This window comes from Caretta caretta, chromosome 1, assembly GCF_965140235.1.
Source record: "Caretta caretta isolate rCarCar2 chromosome 1, rCarCar1.hap1, whole genome shotgun sequence".
In the NCBI taxonomy this organism is placed as follows: Eukaryota; Metazoa; Chordata; order Testudines; family Cheloniidae; genus Caretta; species Caretta caretta.
Genome location: NC_134206.1, coordinates 14,866,869 through 14,884,609, shown reverse-complemented (window position 1 = coordinate 14,884,609; position 17,741 = coordinate 14,866,869). Strand labels below are relative to the sequence as shown.

Here is a 17,741-nt window from a genome sequence, read left to right as displayed (position 1 = left end):
CCCCCCACTGCCTTGTGCACATAGAGGTACAGCCTACCTAACGGAGCATGGCCAGTGTCCATCCAGCAGCTGTACACACAGGCACCTCCAGCACGTGCTCACAGGAATGGGTGCCGCACGGCAGCGTGGGTCCCACCAAGCCATGGAGCTTCCTGGCCAGAGCCATGCTGCCATTGGGCAAGAGGCTGGTTCTGGGAAATGACTCACAGCCAGGAATGCTCCATTTCCCCTAGAGGCAGCGCACCTCTAGCAACTAAGTGCATAAATCCACCCCTCGGGCCAGATCCTCTCGCCTGAGGCCCCGCCCCCAAGCCACCCCTTCGCCCTGAGTCCCCGCCCTTGCACCACCCTGACCCCGAGGCTCCATCCCCATGCTGCCTCTTGCTTCCAATACCTCACCCCCCACACTCCTCTCCGCCCCTCCCCCACATCGCTTGCCCTTACGGGCGATAAAAAGCACTAAGCCCTCCCACTTTTAAAAGTGATGGGGACATGTCCCCTGCCCCTCCCCCCCCCCCCCCCCGTTCTGATGCACCTGACTGGGAGTGCTCAGTACTCTGAAGCATCTTGCAGGGTCAGGCCTAACGCCAGCAGTTCCAGGACGCAAAGCGCCTGATCACAAATAAGTGGCTGGCGCTGTATTTGCTGCGCATGTTAGGAAAGAGCACAGAAAGAAGCCGTTTTGTTTGGATTTGCTCTTTTTATTTTTTTAAATCTTGGCTGCGCTTTCCCTTAGAACAATAAGCTGATCTTCCCCCCACCCCCTTTAAATGATATCACAGCAATAAAACACTCTGGGGTGAGTTTTATCAGGCCATTAATACCCAGCATGGGTGGGTGAAGGCAGGAGGCCACACTGCAGCACACCCCGAGGCGTCCATTAATGGGTCCTATAAAACACACCCTGTCGCGTCTTCTGGCTTAATTGTCAAATGGTTTCCAGATTTAAGCCCTCTAAATGGAACCTTTTAGAAGGTCCAAGTACATTAGGTAACATCAAAAGCCACATTAAACAGAGGATGTGGGGGCTTCCATTTCAAACTCATCCAGGCATAGATCAGAATAGGCTTGCTAATGTTTTCCTTTATATTAGACCCACTCAATTTAAAAAAAGAGAAAGTGTCTAGTAGACAGAAATTGAACACACAAGAAATCGGGGTCTCTTTCCTAGGGTTTGGTTCAGATCTACCTCTGCCTATCAGTTCAGGGAGCATGCCAGGAGGTAGAAAGGTATCATATTGGGAACCTGGCCTTGATTTTCAATAGTGACTAGTGATTTTGGGTGCCTTAACTTTTGGGTGCCCAGCTTGAGATACCATGAAAGGGCCTGATTTTCAGAGAGTGCTGAAAGTCCTCTGAAAATCAGCCTCCTTCAAGGTGTCTCTGTGTTGGACAGCCAGAATTGTTAGTCACTTTTGAAAAACATGGGCTCTATTCTTTCCCTTTTCCGCCTTATTTCTGTTTCTTTCTCTTGCTCCCTGAGGGCTGGTCTACGTTACAGACTGAGGTCTTTTTAACGACATTGCTCAGGGCTGTGATTAATTTAGTTAAGCCAACCTATGCCGCTATGTAGACACCACTAGGCTGACACAAGCTGTGCCGCTGTAGCACTTTTAGTGCAGACACAGCCAAAAATACCAGCCATCAGTGAAGTACGTTTCCCTAGGAGCAAATTATTCTATAATTGCCCACTTCCGAGTTTCTTGCAGCTTCATCTGAAGCAGCTGGTACTGATTGCTGTCGCAGACAGGGCCCTGGATAAGACGGAGCATTGGTCTGATCTGGTATGACAGTTCTTGTGTTCCTATTGTCTGGAGATAAACTAGAACTAAAATACATTCCATCCACTAGTAACATTTGTTGCTCATTGGTGCTAACCACTGATCCACCCATGACCATGACAAATAATGGTCATGTGACATCATCCCTGGAAACACAGCTGGGTCTCCTGCTATGATGAAAGATTGCCCTGGAAAAGCCTAGAAGAATCCCATTACATTTCATGATGGAGAAACAAGGGAACCTTCCTAGCCAGGACAGAAGTGGGATAATAATATAGGGCATGGACTGATGCTAACAACTGCTCTTCCTCCTTCTCTGGGCAAGGGTGTTTGCAGTGGAAATTTTGCCAAGATATTAAAGGATCCTCCGTAATGTGGAACTTCCAAATCAGACACAGAATGCAGTCTCCATGTCTCACGTTGAAATTTAAAAGCCCACATCAAACCCTGGATCTGCCTGGTGGCCTCATGACGTGGCCCTGCACTCCCATGCGGGAGACTCCAATTCAAGCTCCACTCCTGTTTTCTCACCCTGAGGGCCAGCCGTGGGTGGGGAACACTTTGGAGGCAGCATTTCTGCAATTTATTTGCCTTCCGGACTTGTTCCTTGTACAGTTCTTCCCACGGAAGATGGCATGCAGCTCTTCTCAAGCCCCATCCTGCAACAGGATATGTGCAGCGGCCCCCTGCTCCGGCACAGCTGTGGGGCTCCATATAGGTACCGGGGTCTGCCTGGATGGAACAGTGTCCAAAGTAAAGCCCCGCAGCTGTGCCTGCTCAGTACTCCTGACACCCTAACCCACCGGCTAGGCTGCCTGATTGGATGAAGAAGCCAACAGGCCGGTTCTTAAGCCCAGCAGCAGCAGCTCCTCGCCGGCTGCTCAACGCACACACCCACAGACTCTGTCTCCCTGTGCTCATCTCTCTCCAAGCCCTCTTCCTCTACTGCTCCAGCCCAGACCCTGTCCTGCACCCAGCCTTATTCCCATCCTGTTCCAGCCTCACTCCTGCCTCAGAATCAATCCCGCTCCTGCCTTCCCTGACTCCTGGAAATCCAGCTCTGATCCTCGGCTCTGCTTCCTGACTCCAGCTCTGTCTCAACCCTTGCTCTGCCATTCAGACTCTGAGCACTAGACCTGATCTCCTATGATTCAGTCCCCTGACAAACAGAATTCAGGAACAATGGTGTAGAGGCAGTGTGATCTTGTGGTTAAGGCACTGCTTGGGATTCAGTAAAACTCGGTTCATTCCCAACTCTGACATGGACTCCCTATGTAACCTTGAGTGAGTCAATTAACCTCTGTGCCTCAGTTACCCACCTGTATAACAGCAATATAAATCCTTCCTTTCTCTGTCTTGTCTGCTGACCGTAAGGTCTTTGGGGCAGCGCTGTCTCTCACTAGGAGCTTATACAATACCCAGCACATCATACTCTTTTAACCTCAGCTGGGACCTCTACGCACTACAGCAGTACAAATGAAAACAGAAGAAATTATCTTGTTGGGTAAACAGTAATACACAGAATACCACTGTAACAATGCTGGTTCTGGTGGGACCCACCTGAGAGTGCCAGTTCAGGACAAATTGCTTAAAGCAGGGCAGTTACAGCCCAAGGCTGGGGTTTCTGTGCACACCAAGGCAAGCCAAACCAGCCAAACAGAGAACATTTCGGTTTTATCCCACTGGCTAACCATAAGCCATACAAGCAATTCCCTTAGACACTCCAGTTTCCCAGTATCACCCCCAGTGCCACTTGTTCTGGGGACAAATGGTTATGAAACCCAATACCCTTGTAAAAATAATAAAAGGTTCTCGCGATCCCAAAGGACCAAGCCCCAGATCCAGGTCAATATAAAAATCAGATCTTACCCACAAATCAAGCTGTTGCCAGTCCTTTAGAATCTAAAATCTAAAGGTTTATTCATAAAAGGAAAAAGATATAGATGAGAGCTAGAATTGGTTAAATGGAATCAATTACATACAGCAATGGCAAAGTTCTTGGTTCAGGCTTGAAGCAGTGATAGAATAAACTGCAGGTTTAAATCAAGTCTCTGGAGTACATCCACAGCTGGAATGGGTCATTCAGTCCTTTGTTCAAAGCTTCAGAAAGTTCCTCCAAAGATATGAAACAAGATTGAAGACCAGATGGACATGAGGCATCAGCCTTTTACAGTCTCCTCCGGGTGTAAAAACACCTTTTTGTTCTTACTGTTGTAATTACAGGAAGATCGAGTTTGGAATCACATGGGCAAGTCATGTCCATGCATGACTCAGTTTTTACAGGTGGCAGCCATTGCTCACATGCTACCTTGCATGTTCCCAGGAAGACTTTTTATGTGGATTGGAAAAAGAAAAGGAGTACTTGTGGCACCTTAGAGATTAACCAATTTATTTGAGCATGAGCTTTTCATCGGATGCATACCGTTTCCGGTATGCATCCGATGAAGTGAGCTGTAGCTCACGAAAGCTCATGCTCAAATAAATTGGTTAGTCTCTAAGGTGCCACAAGTACTCCTTTTCTTTTTGCGAATACAGACTAACACGGCTGTTACTCTGAAACCTGTCATTATGTGGATTGGAGTCTTCCAAGATCCATTGTTAGTTAAGTGTTTCTTGATTGGGCTCTTAACTTGCACATTTCTTTCTCAAGAAGCAGACCAAATGCTTTACTAAGGCTTCTTAGAATCAAAACCATTGATTTACAAGTACATAGCCAATATTTATAACTTCACCTACAAAAATGATGCATGCATACAGATAGCATAATCATAACCAGAAAATCATAACCTCTTTATAGACCCCTTACATTACAACCTTTATACAATATTTGCTGCAACTGTATAAAAGTGGTTGCAACAGTGATCTATACAGTTACAGATTACATTAATAACGTCACAACCACGATGTAACGGTACTGGAGGTTTCTTTCCCCCTCCAAAGAGACAGCGTGTATGTATAAGGTATGTCATTATTCCTCTTCTTTCCTTTAAATTGCTACAATGTTCTCTCTCTCCAGCTCCTTCCCTAAGATAGAAGTGGGAACTTTTTTCCTCATATCTGGGAGATGAACTAAACACCTGAATGACTGAAGGTGATTGTAGCTCAGCTAGTGTTGGAAAGAAAGACCAGTGTCTCCCAATACACACAAACGGTCATGTTTAAACTGAAGAATCGATGGTTGTACCTCTTTCAAGCTTGAGTTTGAATGAGTCAACAGCCCCCCTGCCAGCCCGACTGTGGCTAATTTCACAGGTGCAGCACTAGCTCCTCAGAGGAAGTGAGTCGCCCCGGGTAGTTTTCCTGTAGAAATACTCTGTAGCCAAGCTCCCGGTTTCATTTCAGGCAGAAGTGTCACCAAACTCAGTGGCTAAAGGAAGTGAAGAGACTGGGCTTGATTCTGATTCTGCTCACCTCAGTTTTATACCCCTCAGTGACTTCACGGACATTAATCCAATTTACATCGGGGCAAGGCCCCAACCCAATTCCCACTGAAGTCAAAGGGAGTCTTTCCTGTTAGCTCGAATTGTACAGGGGCTTCAATCAGATCAGAATCAAGGCCAAAGTTTGGTTGGACTGAGTTTCATTTTGTTTTCCTATTGCCATTAAATGTGGATTGGCTTTAGCATTTTACCTTTACAAGCTCATTCTGCAATCCACACCTATGTAATCTGGCTGGTAGACTCTATATCATTATTACTAATGTGTAACCCACTGGTGAGTGTGTGTAACAGGGTCCCCTTGGTACCAAATGACAGAGGATACAAGTTGTTACCACCCCCTGCTACAGAGCCTGGGTTCTTTAGCGTGAACTGTAGTAGCTCTTGCTTTTTCTCTCTGGAGACCCCTTGTTCAGTCCCCGATGTGTTGGCCAAGATGGCAACTGTCACACCTGCACCTGTCATGGATCAGGGTCCTGTTGGCACTGTACAGACACATAACAAAGAGATAACCCCTGCCCTGAAAGACATTATGTGCCCAAATGCTGCAACACTGAAGCCAGGGGAGGATCTACCATTCTACCTCATTTGATAAGGGGAGTCAGTGGCATCATTGTTTTCCTTACCACTCAGCGACAGCAGCTATTTGGTCCAATTCTTGATTTCTGCCTTGGCCAAACTGGTTCTGTTCTTAGTACAGCTAGTTGAATAACTTAAAAAAAAAAAGAAATGAATCCATGAATTATTATTCACTGAAACAATGCCAATATTCAGTACACATTTTCAAATTATTGAATAGTTCTAGCACACATTGGGTCAAGACCAAGCCTATCTCTGACAATGAGCTGCTGTGTGACCTTGGGCAAGTCATTTCATCTCTCTGTGTCTCAGCTCCTCATGAGTAAAATGGGGATAATAAGACATCCTTTCTCCCACCCTTTGTCTTGTCTATATGCGTTGTAAGATCAACAGAGCAGGAATTGTATCAATGTGTATATGTGCAGCTCCTAGAATGCAATGAGGTCGCTATCTCGGTCGGGGCCTCTAGGCTCTATTGTAATAGAAACGTGTTTTTGGCACACATGCAATGCCAGGCAAAATGTGTGTTTACCACAGAGCCCTTAGGCGTGGCTCCCCTCACACCAGCATGAAGCAGGAGCAATTCCCCTGAAGTCAATAGGGTTACACCAGTGTAGAATCATAGAATATCAGGGTTGGAAGGGACCTCAGCAGGTCATCTAGTCCAACCCTCTGCTCAAAGCAGGACCAATCCCCAATTTTTGCCCCAGATTCCTAAATGGCCCCCTCAAGGATTGAACTCACAACCCTGGGTTTAGCAGGCCAATGCTCAAACCACCGAGCCATCCCTCCCCCCAACATAGGCGAGAGGAGATCCAGGCACACGCTCCTATGACAGGTTTCAGAGTAGCAGCCGTGTTAGTCTGTATTCGCAAAAAGAACAGGAGTACTTGTGACACCTTAGAGACTAACCAATTTATTTGAGCATGAGCTTTCGTGAGCTACAGCTCACTTCATCGGATGCATCAAAGCTTATGCTCAAATAAACTGGTTAGTCTCTAAGGTGCCACAAGTACTCCTTTTCTTTTTACTCCTGTGACAACAGCTTTCGTAGGGAGCAGCCACAGGAAGGACTGCACTCCCTTGGAGAGCTGGTGGATCACCGCCGCCAGGAATCAGACATCCACAGAAGAAACATGGTTTTCATTCCTAAAGCACGACTCACCTGCCATGGACACTGACTTGAAAGAGACCCTGCTGAGCAGTATCGCACACTCATTGGGATCACTATGTCCAAGGCACCTTTTTACAATACCTCAGCATAAAGAGAATCCAGTTGCCATAATAGATTTCAAGTAGTACTGAGAGGGTGGGGGTGGGGAAATCTATAAAACATGTGTTTTTCAGTAGGACATCTTACCTCAGACTAATTCATCATTTTCCATCTACCCTGCTGGGCCTGGGCAGTGGGTCATCAGCAGAGGCCTCCCTTCTACCATATTTTCACAAGTGATCAAAGGACTGGGGTCTGGAGCTTTATAAGCTTTCCCGGCTGGAATTATCAGCCAGCCAGAACATATGACACTGTCTGTTTGAAAGCTCTTGTTTTCCATCCCTTTGCAGCATGTTCATATAACTCTCAGTGCAGAATAACACAAAACAGGAAGATTACAAGTGAGGTGAGCAGTTTTTAAAGTGAAAGGAGGACATCAATCTTCTTGGAAAACAGGCAGGAAACATTAGGAAAGGGATACATAAAAAGACAGAAAATATCATAATGTCACTATATAAATCCATGGTACGCCCACTCCTTGAATACTGCCTGCTGTTCTGGTTGCCTCTTCTCAAAAAAGATATATTAGAATTGGCATAAGTACTGAGAAGGGCACCAAAAACGATTAGGGGTATTGAACAGCTTCCATATGAGGAGAGATTAAAAAGACTGGGACTGTTCAGCTTAGAAAAGAGATGACAAAGGGGGGATACAGTAGAGGTCTATAAAATCATAAATGGTGTGGAGAAAGTGAATCAGGAAGTGTTATTTACCCCTTCACAAACCACTAGAAACAGGGGACACCCAATGAAATTAATAGCCAGCCGGTTTAAAACAAACATAAGGAAGTACTTCTTCACACAACGGACAGTCAACCTGTGGAATTCCTTGCCAGAGGATGTTGTAAAGGACAATAGTATAACTGGGTTCAAAAACGAATTTGGTAAGTTCGTGGAGGGTAGGTCCATCAACGGCTATTAGTCAAGATGATGAGGGATACAACTCCATGCCCTGAGTGTCCCTAAGTCTTGGACTGCTAGAAGCTGGGACTGGATGACAGGGGATGGATCGCTCAATAATTGCCTTGTTCTGCCATTCCCTCTGAAGCATCTGACACCAGCCACTGTTGGAAGACGAGTCTGGGCTACATGAGCCATTGGTCTGACCAGTATGGCTGTTCTTATGTTCACAGTCCTTATTTAAAGAGATATTTACAATCATGGCCCAAAAAGCATGTAGTAACATGGTTGGATTATGAGTGTAGAAATTGACTTATATGACCCCTAGCCTGCAACAGAGTCAGTGTGGATTGAACCTTAACTTGCATGGATTTTTGTGTAGGCACAAGGGTCTGCCCATGAAGATCTGATTGCAGGATTGTGGCCTAAAGGATCTTGGTATCCAGTGCAGCTATGTTGCATTTTACTAACGGATCTTGCTTTGACCAGCTACTCCTCTGCAGATGTGCAACTGCCCTCAGTCATTTTTAGTCACTACTCCTACTTGTCAGATGTCAACTGTGAGAAAAAAACAGTTTCCTGCCTTTTTGTTCCTGTTGTTCTTCGAGATGTGTTGCATGTGTCCATTCCATTCTCAGCGTGTGCTTGCCTCGTGCACAGTTACGAGAGATCTTTTCTCCACTCAGCGGTACCTGTCGGGGCAGCTCGAGTCACCTCTGCTACGTGACGCCACTGCATGCTGGTATGAGAGTGTGGAGCTGCCCTGACCCTCCTCAGTTCCTTCATATTGGATGGGTTGATAAAGAGGAGGAGACGAGTGGGTCATGGAATGGACATGTGCAACACATCTCCAAGAACAACAGTGTAGCGAGGCGCTGTGGCTCCCCCCCACCCCGGAGAGGTTCGAGCCCCTACAGACACCAGAGTGGGCGGAGCCAGGAAGCTCTGAGCCCGCCCCTCAGAGGGACAGGCGGCGACCCGTAAGTAGAAAGGCGCGACCTGGAAGTATAAAGGGGGGGCCCTCAGAGCTCACTAGAGGACCAGCCGCTGGGGAGGCCAGACATAGCCAACCTAGCCCGTGACCGGGAAAACCCCACGGCCCCAGGTCCACGCCAGGACTGGCCGGCCCCGGCCCGCGCCCGCTCTCCGGGGGGAGCGGCCGGCCCTGCCGCTTGTCCACTGCCCCAAGGAACCCCTGGTGCTGGACCCCCCAGAGAGCACCGCCGGGACCCAGGTACCAGAAGGAGGGGAGTCAGGAAGTAGCCCGGGGGCAGCCGACCCTAGCCCGGCTGTAACTCTGCCAGAGCCCATGTCAGTGTCTGGCGGCCAGGATCCCCACTGACCCAGCAGCGGGTCGTTTGCCGTTGCTAGGGCCCCGGGCCGGGACACAGTGGAGTGGGTGGGCCTGCGTCCCCCCCTGCCACCCAACTCGTGGGTGGCCGTCTCCCCCTTTTCCAGGTCCTTGGAGGCCTGGGCTAATTCACACATGCTGTGCTGCTCAGCCCCTGCCTGTGGACCTGAGCTATTGACTGTTTGTTACCCCTGCCCTGACCCAGGGCCGTGCCTGCTAACATTGGGCTATATGCTCAGCCCTGCCTGAGGGCCTGAGCTACTGACTATTTTGTGCCCTGCCCTGACTCAGGGTTCAAGCCTACGGTGCTCCGTCCAGTTACCGCAAGGGCTGCCAAGGGAGATTCCGGTGGCTGGACAAATTCCCCAAAGTTAACTGTGTGTAGCGAGCCGGTGTGGCTCCCCACTGCCCCGGAGAGGGTCGAGCCCCAGCATAGCCCCTTTACAAACAGTTACAGAAAGGAAGGTAACCGTTGTTTTCTCTTCGAGTGCTTGCTCATGTCCATTCCACTGCAGGTGACTCACCCGTGGACAAACATGAATGTGAGCTTGGAGTCTACCTGAATAGTGATTGAAGGACAACCTGTCTGAAACTGGCACCATCCCTGAACTGATGGGAAATGGCATAATGCAGACTGATGACCACGTCACTGCTCTGCAGTGATCTAAGACTGACACTGAGGTTGCCTGTGCTCTTGTAGAAAGCGCCAATACTCTAGCTGGTGGCTAACTGGAAGCACAAGTAAATGCACAGTTAGATCCAGGATGAGATCCTCTAAGTGGAGACCCTGTCAGCAACCTTAGTGGACAACTGTGTGGAGGATCTAAAAGACTTAGTATGGTCCAAGTAGAAAGCTAAAGCCTTTCTCACCATCCAGCGAGTGAAGCCTCTCCTCATCCCCATGCTCATGTACTTAAGGGTTCTCAACTTGCCCACACTTCTGGCTGAGGCAATTGCCACTAAGAATGCTACCTGCATAGAGAGAGAGAGCAAGTTGCGAGGGATTCAAACAGCAGTCCCATTAGCTTTGCTGGGACCAAACTCAGATCCCAAGGGGGAGAGGATCGTGCACCTGTGGGTACAGTCTGATGAAGCCCTTCATGAACCTGGTAATGACTGGGTTGGAGAAAAGGGACCTACTATCCACTGGGGTGTGAAAAAGCCGAGATGGCAGCCAGGTGCACCTTTCCAGAGCTAATCAGTAAACTGATGTTTCAGGTGAAGAAGATAGTCCAGTGCAAGGCTCAGGGATGCGTTGTCTGGGGATACATCTTTCTCCTGGGACCAAATGGAGAAATGCTTCCACTTAGCCAGGTAAGTGCCTCTAGTTGAGGGTTTTCTACTATTGGGGAGTATTTCCAGGAAATCCTTACAACAAGATCTTTTGTCTAGCATCAACCATGAAGCATCCAATTTGTCAGGTGATGGTCTTGTAGGCTGGGGAGGTCCAGACAACCGTGGACTTGAGAAATTAGGTCTGGATCCAGCAGGAGAGACAGCAGAGGTTTGATTGACAAGGATAGTAGAGTTGAGTACCAGTGTTGTTGAGGCCATGCCAGTGTTATAATGATGAAATGAGCCTTGTCTTGCTTGCCTGTGCACAAGATCGTGGGCAGCAAGAGAATCAGAGGGAAGGCATACAGGAGGGTCCTTTCCAGGGCAGCAGGAATAGATCTGTCAAGGAGATTGGGCTGAGACCTCTCTGGGATCAAAACCGACAGCATTTTCTCTTGGACTTTGATGTAAACGGATCCAACTGGGGACCTCCCCAGTGCAGGAAGATGGATCTGGCGATGTCCAGCTGTAGTGGAAAAGGTCCCGCTCCGTCGATCTGCCAGCGTGTTCTGCTTCCCTGGGAGGAAAGCTGCTTGATAGGAATTAATTTGGCTATGCAAAAGTTCCAGACGCAGATTGTCTCCCAGCATAGCTGGGACAACTATAGCCCTCCCTGCCTCTTTATGTAAAACACAGTTGCAGAATTGCTTGTTAGCATTAATAAGCTCTTCCATACTATACGTTGGAGGAAGGCTGAACAGGCTAGTCACACAGTTCTTAACTCTGCCATTATCTCCTGAGATGTCAAGAGACCTTCAGTCTGCACGGAACCCATGTGACCTCCTCAATCCAGATCTGAAGTGTCCATGACTAAAGTCAGGGTTGGTGGGAGAGGGGGGAAGTAGAGGGACCCTCCCAAAGTTTCAGAGGGTCTATGCACCAATCCAGGGATGACTAAACTAATATAGGCACCCAAGCCATCTTGTACAGATGGTGTCATCTTTGGGATACTCAGACGCTAGCCAAGGGAAACTTAGTCCAAAGACCTAAGGCTAAACTACCAGTATAACTAGCTAGTTAACTAACTAACTAAAAATGAAGAGGCTATATATACAAAGGACTGAGGGAAGAATGTATTATAAGCATTCTAAGATCGTTCTGACAACCATCACTGGTGGTTTGAAGGAACTGACAGGGGTCAGGGTGGCTCTGCCCTCTCATACCAACATGCAGTGGCATCAGACAGCAGAGGGGGAGCCAGCTGCCCCAACGGTTACCACTGAGGGAAAGAAAGTTCTCCGATAATTGTGCACGAGGCAAGCACACACCGACAGTGGAATGGACAAGTGCGAGCACTTGAAGTGTTTGCATTTTTGCCTCTGCAATGAGGCTCCTTCACTGGTTAAAAATGACCATCATTCAACAGCCCCTCTGCCTCTTGCTTTACAGAGAAGGCCTGGGACTTGTATCCTTCCAAATGCATTAAATTTTCCATTTCTGGCCTCAGCGAGGGAGCTGGGAAAAGCAACCTGACATGTCAGACATCCATAGCAATTGTCAATTGTTGTATCCTTCTGTAAGTTACATAGTTACTTCCACAAAGTCTTTGCTTTTAATACCCATGCGGGTGCTTTGCAATGCAGCCTTGTTGTTTCCAATTACCCTGACATGCTACTGATGCACAGAGAAAGACCCATTTCTCATCTCAGGAGGCTCACCGGAAACCACCCTTGCCCCTTAGTCTTTCCCAGCCTCTTTGCTGAGTTACAGTAAAAAAAAAAAAAAAAATCTTGAGTCTCCCTCAGCCATCTGTCTCGATGAGCAACAGGAACCTCACGCGTAAGGAAGCCATATGTGCACATTAAGACAGAACATATCGGATTGTTTAGATGTGAGAGGCAAGCAACAATGTGGGACGTGGCGTGAATCACCACTGTGGCTGGGTTACTTCTTGTGGGCGCCCCATAATGCTCAGCTATTGCTGATTATCTGGTGGGAGATTTTCACTTTTCCCATTCTCCCCTTTTTATAGAATCCGGTATTGCATCTTCAGCACCGTGTGTCTGTTCCCCACAGAATACCCCCAATGTTACGATAGTGCACCAGCAACCGCATTGAAGAAGACAGTGAGTCATTTTCTGTCTCAGGTCACATGTGACCTTACTGAAATCAGTGTAGCTTCACAGGCATAAATGGATGAAGAATGTGGCCCAGTATGTTTAAGAGCTCTCCAAGTGATGTGTTCCTCAGAATTACTGTTTCTAGATAGGAAATATTTAAAGATGGACAGATTGACAAGTAGACAGACAGGGTGGGTGGAAGACCCACGATCCTACTGCTGTAGAAGGAAACATCTCATAAGATGGCAACCAGTACAATATTATAAATCACATTAAAGAAGATTGCCCATCTGGCACTAAACTGCAACAGGCCTTTCCTCAGCGGTGAATAACAGAGTACCTTACATATATATATCATCGTTCCTTCTGAAGGTTATTAATGAGCTTTATAAAAGGATGTACAGACAGACACCCACCACTGAAATGCCTCCACCTCTGGAATGAAACACAGCATCTGTTTAACACCACCCAGCCTGGCTACCTAGCTGTTTAAGACAGGAACTGAAACACATTGTATACAAATTGCAATTGCAAGGGGGATGTAGGTGAGCAGCATCATGCTGAGTGGTTGTATTTTACTAAATAAAGTGGATGGTACCCTGGCTTTCAAAGCACTCCCTAACACAACTTATTTTGAGGTTACAAACTTTGGCCAAGAGTTTTGAAAGTCACTGGTGATTTTGGAGGCCCAACTTGAGATACCGTAAAGGGGCCTCGTTTTCAGAAAGTGCTGTGCACTCCCTCCTCTTCCGAAAATTAGGTCTCTTTAAAGTGTCTCAAGATGGGAACCAAAAATGGCTGGTCACTTTTGAAAATCTTGGCCTTCATTCTCTACTTCCATAAGGGAAATTGAAACAGAAGCATGGAACCTACACAGGTTTATAGATTCATAGATATTTAGGTCAGAAGGGACCATTATGATCATCTAGTCTGACCTCCTGCACAACGCAGGCCACAGAATTTCACCCACCCCTCCTGCAAAAAACCTCTCACCTATGTCTGTGCTATTACTACAGGCCAGTCAGCCTCACTTCAGTCCCTGGAAAAATCATGGAGCAGGTCCTCAAAGAATCAATCCTGAAGCACTTGCATGAGAGGAAAGTGATCAGGAACAGCCAGCATGGATTCACCAAGGGAAGGTCATGCCTGACTAATCTAATCGCCTTCTATGATGAGATTACTGGTTCTGTGGATGAAGGGAAAGCAGTGGATGTATTGTTTCTTGACTTTAGCAAAGCTTTTGACACGGTCTCTCACAGTATTCTTGTCAGCAAGTTAAGGAAGTATGGGCTGGATGAATGCACTACAAGGTGGGTAGAAAGCTGGCTAGATTGTCGGGCTCAACGGGTAGTTATCAATGGCTCCATGTCTAGTTGGCAGCCGGTATCAAGTGGAGTGCCCCAAGGGTCGGTCCTGGGGCCGGTTTTGTTCAATATCTTCATAAATGATCTGGAGGATGGTGTGGATTGCACTCTCAGCAAATTTGCGGATGATACTAAACTGGGAGGAGTGGTAGATACGCTGGAGGGGAGGGATAGGATACAGAAGGACCTAGACAAATTGGAGGATTGGGCCAAAAGAAATCTGATGAGGTTCAATAAGGATAAGTGCAGGGTCCTGCACTTAGGACGGAAGAACCCAATGCACAGCTACAGACTAGGGACCGAATGGCTAGGCAGCAGTTCTGCGGAAAAGGACCTAGGGGTGACAGTGGACGAGAAGCTGGATATGAGTCAGCAGTGTGCCCTTGTTGCCAAGAAGGCCAATGGCATTTTGGGATGTATAAGTAGGGGCATAGCGAGCAGATCGAGGGACGTGATCGTTCCCCTCTATTCGACATTAGTGAGGCCTCATCTGGAGTACTGTGTCCAGTTTTGGGCCCCACACTTCAAGAAGGATGTGGATAAATTGGAGAGCGTCCAGCGAAGGGCAACAAAAATGATTAGGGGTCTGGAACACATGAGTTATGAGGAGAGGCTGAGGGAGCTGGGATTGTTTAGCCTGCAGAAAAGAAGAATGAGGGGGGATTTGATAGCTGCTTTCAACTACCTGAAAGGGGGTTCCAAAGAGGATGGCTCTAGACTGTTCTCAATGGTAGCAGATGACAGAACGAGGAGTAATGGTCTCAAGCTGCAGTGGGGGAGGTTTAGATTGGATATTAGGAAAAACTTTTTCACTAAGAGGGTGGTGAAACACTGGAATGCGTTACCTAGGGAGGTGGTAGAATCTCCTTCCTTAGACGTTTTTAAGGTCAGGCTTGACAAAGCCCTGGCTGGGATGATTTAACTGGGAATTGGTCCTGCTTCGAGCAGGGGGTTGGACTAGATGACCTTCTGGGGTCCCTTCCAACCCTTATATTCTATGATTCTATGATTCTATTGAAGTCCTCAAATCGTGGTTTAAAGACTTCAAGGAGCAGAGAATCCTCCAGCAAGTGACCCGTGCCCCATGCTACAGAGGAAGGCGAAAAACCTCCAAGGCCTCTTCCAATCTGCCATGGAGGAAAATTCCTTCCCGACCCCACATATGGCGATCAGCTAAACCCTGAGCATATGGGTAAGATTCATCAGCCAGATACTACAGAAAATTCTCTCCTGGGTAACTCAGATCCCACCCCATCTAATATCCAGAGTAGCCTATCTTCAGTCATGATATTTCCTCTAGTTACAATACTTAACTCTGGAATAAAATCAGACAAACACACAAGAGGAAAAGGAAAGAAAACAGGCTCAATCAGAGAAACTTTGCCTCTGGCTGTTGATCACATTCCTTTGTTTTCCACCATCCTCCACCTTCTCTTCTTGGTCATTCATCTAGGCAGCAGCTCTCACAGGTGTTGACAAAGCTGCCAAATGCAGCTACAGTAGCTTTTAAGGTTCACCAAAGTCCACTAATTCTTCGGCAACCATGCCATGCTGTTAGAAACGACTGCAGAGTTCTGTAGTTCATAAAAATTCCAGGAATATTAGTTTAATAATAAGTCTGTCAGTGTCAGTCCATTCCAGACCCCCAGCCAGGCATTTTAAATCCAGGACAATGAGAGAATATTGTAAAGTCTCCAGGCCGCAAGCCTGGTTTTCTTTGAGAAAGAGGAAAATTAATAAGACAGGCCAGAGAATGGGAAGAAGTCCAGGAGACAAAGGAAAAGTATGAGAAAAGATGGAAGGAAGCCAGGCAGGGAAGGAGAGAGATTGATAAACTGCTCTGTAGAAAGGCACATTGCTAACTTTGTTTACCATCTCATGGTACGAAAGCATGCAACATTCATAGCCTTCGACACCTTGTAAACTCAGCAAAACTAATTTTGCAGCGGAGAAGTGCTTTCCCAGAAGTCTCCTCTTTCTTGCTTAACATGCATTTTCTATGGCTGACACGTCCCCTTTCATCATAACAGCAGAATGTGAGCTGGAATTTTTTTTTGGCCAGGCCAGGACGCCTGGGCTAATGCCTTTAACTCTTGCAAAGAAAATCTTTGTGAGTTCGTTAATGACCCCAAGTGCCCTGTAACAGCGTGCCCTGTTTTACAGCTAGAGACACTGAGATGGAGAGGAGTTAAGTGAGTCACACAGCAACCCAGTGGCAAAGCTGGGGATAGAATAAAGGAGTCTTGGTAAGCAGATCCCTGGTCTAACCCCTAGACAACCCTCCCTCCTTTTACCCTCCCTTCACTTTATGGTAAGCTAAGGTGGTGCCATCCAAATGTTACAGCATATATCCCATAGGAATGGAATCCATTCCTACCGATGTACAATGTCAGTAAGTGACCCCATCATAAGGAGCACAGGGACAGCCCATGAAGGGCCTAATTCAAAGCCAGTAACACCAACAAGAGTCTTTTCATTGACTTCAGCAGGTGCTGGACTGGGCACTAAATGCTGCCACAAATAAATACCTGGCTTGCATAGGGAACTGATGGCTTTCCATGAATGAAATATTCCCCCACCCACCCACCCACCCACATATATGTTATCATCATTACTTGCAATAATTCCTTCTTGTCTTAGACACCAGAGAGCCCTGAGGAATACATGACTAATGCAGATATTAAAAACAAATCCTCATCTCCCCACCTTGTCAGTGTAATAGTATCATGATTATTGATTAGCAGTAGCCAGGAGTAGACCAGGCTTGTAACAATGATTATTTATTGATATTACAGTAGCACCCGGAAGCCCCAACACAGACCAGGGCCCCACTGTGCTAGGGATTGTGCAAACACACAGTAATTGATCATCTCTGCTCCACAGAGCTTAGTGTTTAAATAGACAAGACAGACGGGGAAACAGAGGCCCAGCAAGGGGAAAGTGACTTGCCCAAGCTCTCACAGTAGGTCAGTGGCAGAGCCGGGAATAGAAGCCAGATCTCCTGAAGCCCAGCCTGGTGCCCTATTGGCTGGCTCAGCCTGCCTCTCAGACAGTGCAGATCAAAAGACACAGTCCCTGCCCCTAAGATTCTTTTAACAGTTGAATTTTGGACAATGGCCAAACCACAGACCCGACCTGGCTGGAGTCTCTTCTCCCCTGGAATCTCAAGGCCTTCCTGCAGGAGCTTCTCCAGTCCTCTGCTGAAGTCTCTCCTCACTCATTGACCAGGCCCTTATCTATGCCAGAGGCCTGACTGAGTCACACAACCCATTTCCCTCACTTGGGGAGACAAGATGGCTGGTGTTACCGGTCGGCCTGAGACCCATCTCCCTTTAAAGGTCCAGCCATTGTGTGATAACCCCTCACATTTTTTTATAAAAAAATGTGTTTTCAGGCAACAAAAAAATTTAAAAACAACTTTGGTTTAAAAAACATTGTGGAAAAGTGTGAGGAAAACAGAAACGGGTCCATTTCGAACTCTGCAGAACAGAAACACCTTCACAAATGTTTTTGTGAAATCATTTTCGTCTTCTTCAACCAGTGCTAGGACTTGGAAATCTAACAGCTGTCAGTGCTGAGCCTCCTCAAGTCCCTCGGGAGGTGCTCATTACCTAGCAGATTGAGGCCGTGGGGGGGGAGGGGGAAGAATCGTGAAGGCCACT

The 17,741-nt window shown here is 47.3% G+C and overlaps 1 long non-coding RNA gene across 7 annotated transcripts in view; it reads right to left on the bottom strand.

Moving 5' to 3' along the window:
- Nucleotides 1-17,741, bottom strand: part of LOC125632218 (uncharacterized) — a 143,281-nt gene that overhangs the window by 80,481 nt on the left and 45,059 nt on the right. For all 7 annotated transcript variants that reach the window (XR_012667360.1, XR_007355228.2, XR_012667345.1 and 4 more), the window contains one exon: nt 5,845-5,930. This is a non-coding gene — a long non-coding RNA (uncharacterized LOC125632218). The remainder of the gene's footprint in view (nt 1-5,844; nt 5,931-17,741) is intronic.